The sequence below is a fragment of the Lycium ferocissimum genome, chromosome 2 (assembly GCF_029784015.1).
Source record: "Lycium ferocissimum isolate CSIRO_LF1 chromosome 2, AGI_CSIRO_Lferr_CH_V1, whole genome shotgun sequence".
In the NCBI taxonomy this organism is placed as follows: Eukaryota; Viridiplantae; Streptophyta; class Magnoliopsida; order Solanales; family Solanaceae; genus Lycium; species Lycium ferocissimum.
Genome location: NC_081343.1, coordinates 39,640,061 through 39,652,273, shown reverse-complemented (window position 1 = coordinate 39,652,273; position 12,213 = coordinate 39,640,061). Strand labels below are relative to the sequence as shown.

Here is a 12,213-nt window from a genome sequence, read left to right as displayed (position 1 = left end):
CACTCACGTGGAAATGAGTCGATTGGGCCTTTTACAACCTTATCACATCGGGCTATTTACAAGAATAGTCTCGGAAGTAGTTGGTCTTTTACCTAACTTGCATCATTTGCAAAACTTCAAAGTTCAATAAGTTTTACTTTTTGACATTAAAGGTTTATCCACGAGACAAGCGGGATCAAAAGTTCAAGACCACCGTTTTTAAGGTCATTGGGTATAATTTCATATATCACATCCATTAAACGCGAATACATCAAGAAAAAAGAAGGATCTGCATAGCTATCATACGTGCAACTCAAGATCACAAACTTTCTAGATTTTGTATATATAATATTCTGAAAAAAAACTTATTTACGGTTCATGATATTTATATCACATTAAATAATTTAAAGTGAGAATACTTGTCATGTAATTAAGTGATAAAAATTTATATAAAAGACACGTCTTGCATTTAGATATTTAGTATATAAACATTGGGCGCTATAAACTTTTTACCTGATAGCGCAAGGGGGTGCGGGTGAAAGGTTGAAGGGGTCATTGTTGGGTATTAGAAAAATGATGTTTGGTGTGGTCAATAATTAAGTACGGACCATAACACATGACGTGAAATGGATGGAGAAAAAGAGCCTAGATAACGAGGAGACAATGAAGATTAAATAACACTCATGTGTTTGAGGATTTTCAAGGGTTGTCAGGTGTTCCAAGCTGGTACACATAATAGAAAAAGACATACTTGTACTGTACAAAAGAGGACATGTTGGCACGTGATCTTCTCGTAACAGACATGGTACCCATCTTCAATTATTCCGGCAACCTTGATGTTTGGTTCTTTAATTTCTTTAGTTCTTATATATGTCCCATGAAACTTCCTCCTTAGTCCTTATAATGTTTATACACCAATAGCAATGTGTGATGTTACATATCTTCATAGGAGTAATCAAAATGGATTATCAAGCAAGAACAACCAAATCTTTGTATTAATTGATAATAAGATTCTCAATCCCAGACAACTTCGAAATGTACAATCCAGTGAATTATGATTACTAATGGTGCCATAAGGACTTGAGTTCTTTGCAATTAACAGTACCCAAGTTCACTTAATCATATAAGTATCAAATTGGGATTTGCTGTGTCTCCAATCTCCATTTGATCAAGCATCATTAACCAGGACTGTGACGAAGTCCAACCAGTGAGTAGAAATAAGAAGACTAATTAGAATTCAAACTCACGGCAATTTGAATTAGTCATTAATTTTGATTAGCGGCATACACATTATTTTTTGTAAGTTGTGTCAACATTTAAAAAACTGAACAAATGAGTGAATTACTATAACAATTGTTAGTAAAAATTACAAATAGTATTGATCTAGAAACAGTAAAAAGCAAGAAAATAACTTATCAAATCACTGCTACGTCGTGGCAAGTGTTGAATGGGCTTGAAAGCCATTTCGGACCGACTACGGTGCAAATCGTTTAGTCCGGTAGCTCTACAAGGTTCCACAACACTCTCAAACACTTGCACTACTGGCCGGAAGTTTGAAATTTGCACAAACTAAATTGCCCAGGAATACATATTTCTCACAACAATATCACATTAGAATGAACAGAATTTAGGGGCCTGTTTGGAAAGCCACTCAGGTAATTGAAATTGGGTGTAATTACACAGTTTGGTATGTTTGTTTGACCAAGTAATCACACAGTTAGGTGGGAATTGAGTTAATTGAGAGGGTGTAATTACACTCTCCAATTCTTTGGGAGGGTTGAGAATTGGATGTTATTATATCCTGTAATTACAGAGTTACTTTTTAGTTTGTTTTTTGTTATTTTAATTTCTTTTTATTTTTAATTTATTTTTTATTTCTATTATTTAATTTCTTTTGATTTTTAATTTATTTTTTATTTTTACTTTTTAAAATGTATTTTTTATATATATTATTTATTTTTCATTTCCTTTCTTCTCATTCCCAACTTTACTTCTAGTGGTTCCATGTAATTGCTCGTATTTTTTATTTTATTATTTTATTCATTTAGCATAACCGTTATTATTCTAATTTTTGAAACTACACCTCTTAATATTGGAAAGAATGTGTCATTAACAAACTTGGCATATAACGGGCGACGTTGTTAAAGTAGAATGTCATTGTGAATGAGGTTATAAACTTATATTTTTCTTTTCTTTTGAATTATTTACTTAAGTTATATTGGAACTTACTTATGTAATGTTGGAATTTGACATAAGAGTATTATGTTAAACTTTTTCTTTTGGATTTTGAATTTAGGTCATATTTTCAATTTTAAGTTATTTGCTTTCACATTGCATGTTGTTTATTTTTCACTTACATTTGATGGATTTTTTGTGTCAAACATTTGAATAATGTTATGGCATTATATTTATAAATATTATTTTTTCATCAAACATCCAATCCATGACGTTCTCACAAAAAAAGTCTTCTTTTAAGTTTTATAATTAATTAAAATTAAATATTATTAATTTGAAAAATATATATCAATTATTTTTTACAATATTAGTTACAAATATATGATTATTAATTAATATATTTTCAATAAACAATGTGTTATTAAATAAATAATTTAATACTATCATTTATATAGGTAAATATTTTTAAATATTAATTTTACTTTTTTTATAATTAAATTTTATTTTTAAATTAAACTAACTGTGTAATTACACTTGTGAAACCAAACAACACACTTGTAATTACACTGTAATTACGTTATGACAAACAAACAGGTCTTTATAATTACATTAATGTGTAATTACTAGGCTGTGTAATTACTAGGGTAATTACTAGGGTAGTAATTACACCAATTCCAATTACCAGGTGGCTTTCCAAACAGGAAATCTTAGAAGAGGAATAATATTTTAAAACAATTAGGGTTCTAAATTCGCACGCTTAACTAATCATAAGCACTAGTTGTCAATTAATTTTATTTTATAATGTTGTACCTAAGATTTTTTCTAGTGCATATTTTTAGAGAAATTCACATAAGTAGCTAAAAATATAGCCGAGAAATGTATAATATATTAGCTAGAGCTATAAAGTCTTCCAATGTCAATGATATGATAGTACTGCTGCGCTTAAAAGTGCATCCACCCGTGCTTTTGGTTACTGAACTCCCTCCTATGGAACAGGTAATAAACCATTGTACTCTTGTACATTTGGATTTTGGACCACACTACTGAAAGTGGGCTTCTTAAGAAAGTTCGGGCTTCATCTCTAGTATTTTAGGTGGTACAGAGAGATTCATGGCTACATTTGTATTTTAAACACACAACAGGAACTAAATGCCAAGGCAATTTTTTGTTGGTTTTCTGACAGTTGGGTGGCTTTGACTAAAATAAGCTTATAGACAAGAAACACACGTATGACGTATGGGAAAATAAAGACCAAAAACCCAAGATAAGAAATACTGATGGAGCTCCCTGACAAGGGAGGACTCCCATGAATCATCATTGCAAATGTCAGATATTGGAGATTAATCAGGATTTTGCATTCAAAACGAGCTGTTGTTTTATTTGACTGTATTAAATAGTACTTAGTTTATTTGCCTTTGTTTTACGTATATAATCAACAGCCCAATTAAACGAAAAACAAGATTGGCACCATCAAATGATGGGGACAAAAAGTAAACGCCGTTGCCGGGGATCGAACCCGGGTCACCCGCGTGACAGGCGGGAATACTTACCACTATACTACAACGACTTCTTGTTTTACCGTTCCGGACATGGATATATCTTTCTATTATGTTTGTCCTCATGAAAAATCTGAACAGTTAAGAAAAATCATAGTTAAATGCAAAATAGACAAGCTTTACATTAAATGGATTCTTATAAGTCAACCAGGTTCTCACTTCTAGAATCCTTTATGACAAAATCATTAATAGAGATCACTTGCCTATCTAGAGTCAGAGGGAGGTAAATTTACATATGTGTATACAATGTAAGCTCAACACAGATTGAATTACACAAGGCATAGATGGTTGGTTGAAACACCGATCGGGTCTCAGTGCAGGGGCGGAGCTACATGGTCCAAAGGAATTCTATTGAATTTCCTTCATCAAAAAAATAATTATGTGCAGATAGAATAAAGACAAATTACTTGTGTATATACAAGTTATTCATATAGTCAACCTTTACTTGTTTGGGACTGAGGCGTAATTGTTGTTATTGGACCTAAGAGAAACTTCTAGTATAGTGACAAAATAGTTCAAAATTTGTTTTAGATAGTAGGTTCAGATCACAAGACTGACATTCTTCAATTTTTTGAATCTCCTTGTTTGAATTTCTAGTTCCGCCGTGCGACAGTGTAGATAAACAGAGTCTTAGGTAGTGATCTTGTTGGGTTATTTTCTTCTACTTGAGCATGGGATGATATGAAATTGGTGACTAATTAAATCTGTGTCAGCTAAGAAGAAATAATGCAAGCTAAATGTTTCTGCCTGTGCTTTCTATTTTTGGTTTTTCTTGCTTGGAGGACCAGAGTTGTTGTAAGTTGTAACATGGGATGACACTAGCTTACTTGTCTAAAATGTAATAACAAGAGATGTCCTTTTTTCAGATAAGTCAGCCATGAAATCTTTGTTGCAGTTGAATTATGAGAGGCTAAGAGGCCTGTGATGCTGACATATATGATCCAGTAAAGGACTTGGAGACAGTACGTTGTGAGCTAGAAATTCCAACAAGGGAATTCAAAAAAGTGCAAGAATATCTCCGCGATTTGTAACCGTAATTGGTTTCTGGAAAATTTCATAAAGTCCTGCAGATATTCAATAAAATGAAAGATGTAGAGGTCCACTCATTAGCATAGCCACATAAAGTGAAGGATAATAGTTGAACACACCAGAAAATTATACTATGTAGATAGGTCAAAAATTAATTTTTATACATACATATTAAATCTTGAACGCTGTTCACAAAACTCCTGGTTTCGCCATTGGTCCCTGCAGATAAAGCTACATGCAAAATTTTGGTAGGATCGCAGCAAATGCTGGAAATACAGGAGCAACGATGAAGTTCCTTAATTACGTGAAAGAAAATTCAATGATTTTCCATGATGTTTGGTGTTCAAATTAGCAATTGATTTGCGGCATTAGTTGGATTGGAATTTCACAAGTTAGCATATAGAAACATTTATCTGCCAGTTAAATGAAATTAGTAATTATCTTGTGATGTTTGTTGTTTGTGACTGGAGAGGAATGGCAGAATCTTGCAGCATGGTATATATTTCCAGAAATCATACAGAACACTAGCTTCTTCAATACAAATGAAAGTATAACTAACTTTATATGATCCCAAATACTAAAACTGAAGACTTGCTTGAATTGCAATCTTTTAGAGATTATCTTGAGTTGTATTTAGATGGGGTGTACATCTGATATGTAATGTTGTTGCAAGCACATTGTAGATAATTACTATTAGAAAATGATACAGTATACTTCTTAGATAATATGTCTGAAAATAGCTCAGCCTTTGCAGATTAACAGTCTCTACGCTTAATAAGCAAAAATGAATTCTTTTAGTCCAAATATTATTGAAGTATAATTATCTACCACAGAATACGTCATATAATGTACATGTAATTTTGGTGCAACTTCACCTTGTTAACCTTAGTTTCTGGATAACAGATTCTCCTTATAAGATACTTCCCTGGGAATATTTTATCTTAACAGGACCAAAATATAGCTCCAAAAGGGCGAAATTCAGCCTTAGTTTACTCAACCAGATCCTACAAAAACCATCAAAGTACAATTATAGTTTAATACAATTCTAGTTTTCTTCAATTACTGATTATCCACTGATTTAGTCACTGGATAAGCAGAAACTGATAACTACACGTTCTTTAACACGGCCTTTTCTGATAGTCATTCTAAGTCGTATAAATTCGGAAACAGCCTCCCTATCTTCTGAGATGGGGGTAAGGTCTACGTCTGACTTTACTCTCCCAGACCCCACAACGTGGGATTTCACTGGGTATGTTATTGTAGTTATTGTATTCTAAGTCGTATAAATAATCTGTGTGTCAAAGTTGACAAAAATTGCTCAATGCATCTGCATTATTCGGCATTCAAGCCTCTTGGTCCCAGTTATTTCTGGTATTTGCCAAAGTGATGAAAATCGTTGATGCTTAATATTGTAGAAGCTATGTATGGCTGGGGCTAATGTGATTGCCAAAAGAGTTTTAGTGGCATGGGACAGAGTATGTGCACCTAAATGTATAGGGGGGGGTTGAATCTTACCAACTTACAGTTATGGAATAAAGTTGCAATTGCTAAGAACTACCGGGATTTGGCTCACAAACAAGACAAAATGCGGATCAGCCGTACTTATTATCTAAAAGGTCAACAGATGAATGGTATGTGTTTTCCCCGAATTACGAGTAACAATTAAATTTGTAAGTGGTGAATAAGATATGTGGATGAACTTAATCTTTTGGCAAATTTGAAATCTGAATGAATATGTATATGATTATATATATTTAATGATGTATGTATAGTGTATAAGCAGATGATATGTGCTAAATAATGATAATGAGATAGATTGAAAGTGCCAAACAATATGTAAGATTGGCTCGGTTTCGGATGAACACCACAAATTCGGACCAAAATGCTTGAAGAGAATTCTAATATTTTAGATGATTACAATGTTGTGATGTGAGAAAAAAAAAAAACCAACCCCCAAAGGGGGGGGGGGGGGGGTTGCCCTCTATTTATAAGTATTTCTAATGGGCCTTTTGTACACTACCAAAAAGCCTTTCTGAACAAACCCTAAAAAGGATAAGGCTGATCCGTACGGTCTGACACCCGTACGGTTGTCAGCACAAATAGTGGAACGGACATGCACACTCGGGCTCAGATTATCCGGACTAACGGACACGCTTATTTTGACTTGGATCTGCTGTGTCCGGTACAACACCCTGGTGTGGAGCAAGATCGAACGGATTTGTACCTATTTGAACCTGTCTTTTGCTCCGGTCTTACCGGTAACAAATTGACTCGGTTTTTACCGTATACAGATAGTCCCCACACTTTCCGGATCGTAGTTTCACCAGAGTGACGGGAAGTGGAAAAGTCTCAAACCGGTGGTCTCGTCCATAAGTTCGTTCTTATCTTCAAAATAGGCGGGAACCGAAACGTCACCTCACGTCATGTCCTTCTGACTTCGGCCACGTGTCCCATTCCGAGTGGCCAACTTCGGAAACCGCCTCAAGCCACGTCGCTTCAAATCACGTCTCATTAATTCTCGGACACGTGTCATCTCCCGATTGGTTGGCTTCGGTAACCGCCACGGTAAAACGTCTATATAAGAGTTACAGCTGCTTTTTTACCTTTCATTTTTCACTTTCAACTTTTCTTATCTTCGTTTCTTTGCTTGAACTGCCCCGTTATCACGAATCTTCTTATCCTAAATCACCAAACCTTCATCCCTTTAAGCCAAACCTTCATATCTTTAACTCGAATCTTCAAATCTTCAAGTTCATATATTCATCTCAGCCTTCAAGTCTTCATCTGAATCTTCAAATCTTCTTCAAACCTTCGAATCTTCGTACCAACTTCTTCATAAATTCATACTTGACCAAAAAATGTCAACGAACACCGACTCTGCTTCCCAGAATGTACCTTCGGCTTCATCTCTGGGTACCGCACCTGCTCCCAAACCCGGACGTAAGACACTTCCTCAACCGACGGCCACGAATATAATACCAGCGAAGCCCAATTATAACCACGAATTTGCAGTCAAAAAGGCGGTGCAAGCATCGGATAGGGGTTTCGACGTGAGACCTTATCCCTCATCAATTAAAGAAGATCGCCTCCCTCGGGTTCGGGCCGAGTGTGGATGGGACAAACGTCCAGTGTAGGTGTTTGCCCCCGGTGACGACGAATCCACCACTGATTATAAGGAAGGGTTTCTGTACGTTTATACGTACCCATTTACTCTCAAGCTCGACCCTCCTATTGATCCGGTCATTCTCGAGATGTGCCGGATGTACAATGTGTGCCTTGCCCAAATTGGGCCGATTATCAGGAGGATCGTGGCTTGCCTTCGTCTATTGGCAAATAACGTCAATAAAGAGTTCACGTTGGCATACTTCATTCGGCTGTATTGCTCGAGGATCTTTCGCGGGGGGTGTGATAAAGGTCTCCAAACGAGGCCGAAACCTGATCCTTTCCTGTCTCAACGAGGATAGAGACCAAGGGTGGCTTGAACGTTTCGTTCGGGTTAGGACGGCGAATATTATCCCGGCGGAGTACATGCCTTCTTCCAGAAAAGTGGAATGACAAATGTAAGTCCATCAAACGTGTTTCCTTTGCACGTATCCGAGCCTTTTTTCTCATTTTTTTTTCTAACTTGTTCAAAATTTGCAGCCGAGGCATGGATCCCTTCTGCCTTCTGAAATTTCCCCAAGTGGGTTGAGGCAATCATCAACCAACACTTACACGAAGAACGAACATGGGCAAATTTATCCCGAGACCGGTGGGTTGCGCAGAACCACGGTAATCTTTACTTCGATTTTGATCATATCCTTTCGTTTAAGCTTTTCCTTCTTTAACTCTTCGATGCCTAGGTTTGGGCAAAGGTTCTGTGGAGCCACGACCTGTACCAACGGATGATCCTGCGACCTTTGGGTTCGGATTTTGATACGACGGGATCATCCAGGCTTATTGCCGCAGCCTAAAAGAGGCAAAGAAAACCCTCGACCAAGGGTCAGAAGAAAAAGAAGAGGTCGCGAAGTGATGTTTGGACCCTGAGGGACGAAACCGAGCCCGATATTATGCTTAAAAAAGTTATGGCGGGTCCCTCCATCGCTACCGTTGTTGAGGAAGAAACTACCATCCCAAACTCAACTACAGGTGGGGAGGATGAGGTTCCTTTTCCTCCCGTGCGAGTATCTCCAAGCTCGATTCCATAAGGTCTATTGAATTTATTGACATTTCGGGTGATGCTTCGCCAGGGCGTCGCCTTTGGTGAAGAAGCCTAGAAGGTCCGATCCCGATCTTGGCAAGGACGCTCGAAGTGTTGAAACGGACCCGGATATTGAAATTACGCGGCAGCGACCCGTCGTCTAGATTCGACTAAGCTGTGATCGAGGTGCCTTCAGCGCGGCAGCACGGTGGGTATACCAGCTTCTCCTCCTGCTTCTTCTTCGAGATAGGATAACCTCGATGATATGCTTACCGGTACCCCTCTTGCTACGGCCGAAGCCTCGGGATTTGGACACCTCCGTATTCTCACGTGCCACGAGGGTTGCTAGCCGGTCCACTGAAACAGTGCGAGGTTAAAACTTGTTGATATTTTCCCATCCCCCAGTGTAGAACCGAGAAGGACTAGGTCGGTTGTGGTCACCGTCTTCGAGGATTGCAGCTTTTTTTCACGTCCAGTGGGGGTTGCAAGTTATTTAAGACCTTTTGTTTCAGATTCATACAAGGAGAAGATGGAGGGACTCCCATGGCTATGTCTCATAAACGAGGGGATGCGTGCGAACAGCGGGTAAGTGTTCTTATGCATTTCTACAGCATCGATGTGCGATTCCCCGTTTTCGCTAATCGATTTTATAACTTCATTTGTTTTATATTTGCAGAGCATTGTACTCGTGAATGAAGGCTTCATAGGCCCAACATGAAGCAGAGGACTTAAAGGGCTAGTTGGATGCTCAGAACCGAGAAACCGAGAAGTTTAAGCTTCTCTTGCAAGAAAAAAGAGGACCGAGGTCGGAACAGGTTAGTCGCTCCTCACTGAACCTTCGTCAGGAGGCTTGAGGCGATAAGTGATAACCTCCGTCTAAAGGCCGAACTTGATGATGCGGTTGAAAAGAACTGGCTCCTGAATCAGGATAATACAAACCTTAGCCGAAAGAATGCTAACTTTGCTACCAAACTCAGTGAGTTCGAGGCTACTATTGCCCAACTTCGAGGTAAGCTTAACTCGGTCAAGGCCGGGTGCGAGAAGCGGTAGAATAGTCCGAGGGGCGACTTGAAGCGAGAGCCATCGAGAGGAGAAGGCGGGGTTTACAAGAAAAGGCCGAGACTCGTGTCCGGATCAGTGATGAGCTTAAAAGCGAGCTCGAGAAAGCTATTGCGGCCAATGATCGTCTCCAAACTGGGCTTACATCTGTCAATACGGTTCAAATCACTCTACTTGACATGAAATCCGAGCTGGACGAGAAGCTGAAGAAAACCGAGGCCGATCTGGATGAAGCCCTTAATGATGTAGTGGCCGCCGAGGCTCGTTCTACGCTCGTGGCTGAGTAGGAACCTTGAGCACGTTAAACGGGGTATGAAAAATATCCCGGCTCGCATACTTGATGCGAGAATGATCAAGAATAAGGCTAAGAAAGCTTTTGAGGCTAGCTCCGAAGATGATTCCGAGGAGATCATTTTCGAGAACTCGGGTTCATCTCATACCGAGTACAATAAGGCCTTCACGAGCCTTTTTTGTTTTTCATTTTTTATCATGTAAAAAATCCTAAGTGTCAAGCTTCGGTTTGCTATGCCATGTATGAAATGCATATTTCCTTTTTGCCATTGCTTTATTTGATCTTTGAATCGGATATAATTTATGATATTCACTTTGAACATTTGCTTCGTAATGAGTGTCCAGAGCTTAGCCCTAAACTTTTTATCCTAATTGAGCCTATCTTGACTCATAGGTTACGAGCCTTACTTTGTTCGGTTTGTTTTTTGACCGAAGACTTATTGAATGATTCGGCCACGGGGCTTATTTATGCTTTGTGAATTCAGACATCTTCGAATCGCCTCGGGCATTCTCAGTCGAGGTCTTTAATTATTTGACCTTCTTTCGACTGTTTGTTTGTAGTGGACTAGGTCCGGGGCATTTTGTACTATTTATTTTCCCTTTTGTCAATTTTGTGACGGCATTCCCCATTTGAGGCTGTTAGTAGGGTTGTGTTCGGTTTACTGTGACATTGTTGCCTTTGTCGATTTTTTGATGATAGTCCCCGGTAGGGGGTTATTAAATAAGAAAACATATCCAAGACATACTTTTTAACAATACTATTTCATATCGTAAGTGTTTGCACACGATTTAAAGATTTTATTCGATCCTTTCTGTTCTTGCCGTAGCAAATACTATTCAGGCACGATTTGTTTGATCGTTTGGCCCTTATATTGAAACCTAGTACGGAAGGTTTGGGTATTTAGAAAAAACAAAAATGGTTCGGGTCATGACTTCATTTTAGTGAGTTCTTCTTCGATCTTGGTGGGGGTATAGTAATCCCCTAGTGTTTGTTCGAGAACTATGAACGGGGAAACATTATCCAGTCCCCGGTATTTATCTGGTCTCAGACTTTCGGGCTCTTAGACTCATCTTCATCGGGTAAGACGATGTACTTGTTGCCTCGTTAAAAATCTTGCCGGAAAACAAACTTCGGGATAAACCGGGCTAAGAAAAAGAGTGCAACATGTGTTTTCAGACCTAGTTCTAATACTTTCGGATTTTATCTCGACATGACTTCTCAGCAATAATATTTCTTCAAATAAGCCACGTTCCAGTTGTTGTGTAGCCGGTGGCCGTCTGCTGGTTTCCAGCGATACGATCCTTGCCGATTATTTAGGTTACCTTATACGACCCGTCCCGGTTCGGGCCCAATTTTCCATCATCGGGGTTCTTAGTGTGCGTTTTCTGCATTTTCTCTCTCCTCTCTTTTTACAACGGTAATTAGCTCCCCTCCCGCTGACCCCCACGCGCCGCCCCCCCCCGAACGAGCCCAACGAGCGGCGGCCGGCGACCGCGCTTGGTTTTCGCCAGAACGAATCTCTCTCTCTCTCTCTGTTCTCTCTCTCTCTCTCTCCTTCTTCCTTTCCTTTTTTCTCTTTTTTTTTTACACTTTGTGGAAACCCTCCACGTAGGTTTCGGCGATTTCTGCACGGGTAATCGAGCTTTCGGCGATTCGGCCGGTGAACGATGATTAAGCCGGTGAACGATGATTTCGGTGAACGATTATTTTCCGGCGGAGAACAGATATTTCGACGGCAAACGAGAGATTTCTCGGTGGTGAACGGGTTTTACTTACTTGGAGTTGGTACCTCGATAGCCCGTTTCACATCGTTAGCCTTATAAATTTTACTGCTCCGCCTAATTGAATACTGTTCCTCGGCTTATAGACTATTTCTAACTTGTGCTCTTTATTATTGATCCTTCGTTTGTCTAGATTATCCTTTCACTAGCGTATACTTCTTT

At 38.7% G+C, this 12,213-nt stretch overlaps 1 non-coding gene across 1 annotated transcript; it reads right to left on the bottom strand.

Moving 5' to 3' along the window:
• Positions 1–3,649: 3,649 nt before the first annotated feature.
• On the bottom strand, positions 3,650–3,721 carry TRNAD-GUC (transfer RNA aspartic acid (anticodon GUC)). The gene has a single exon. It is a non-coding gene; the product is annotated as a tRNA-Asp (tRNA).
• Between the last annotated feature and the right edge of the window lie 8,492 nt (positions 3,722–12,213).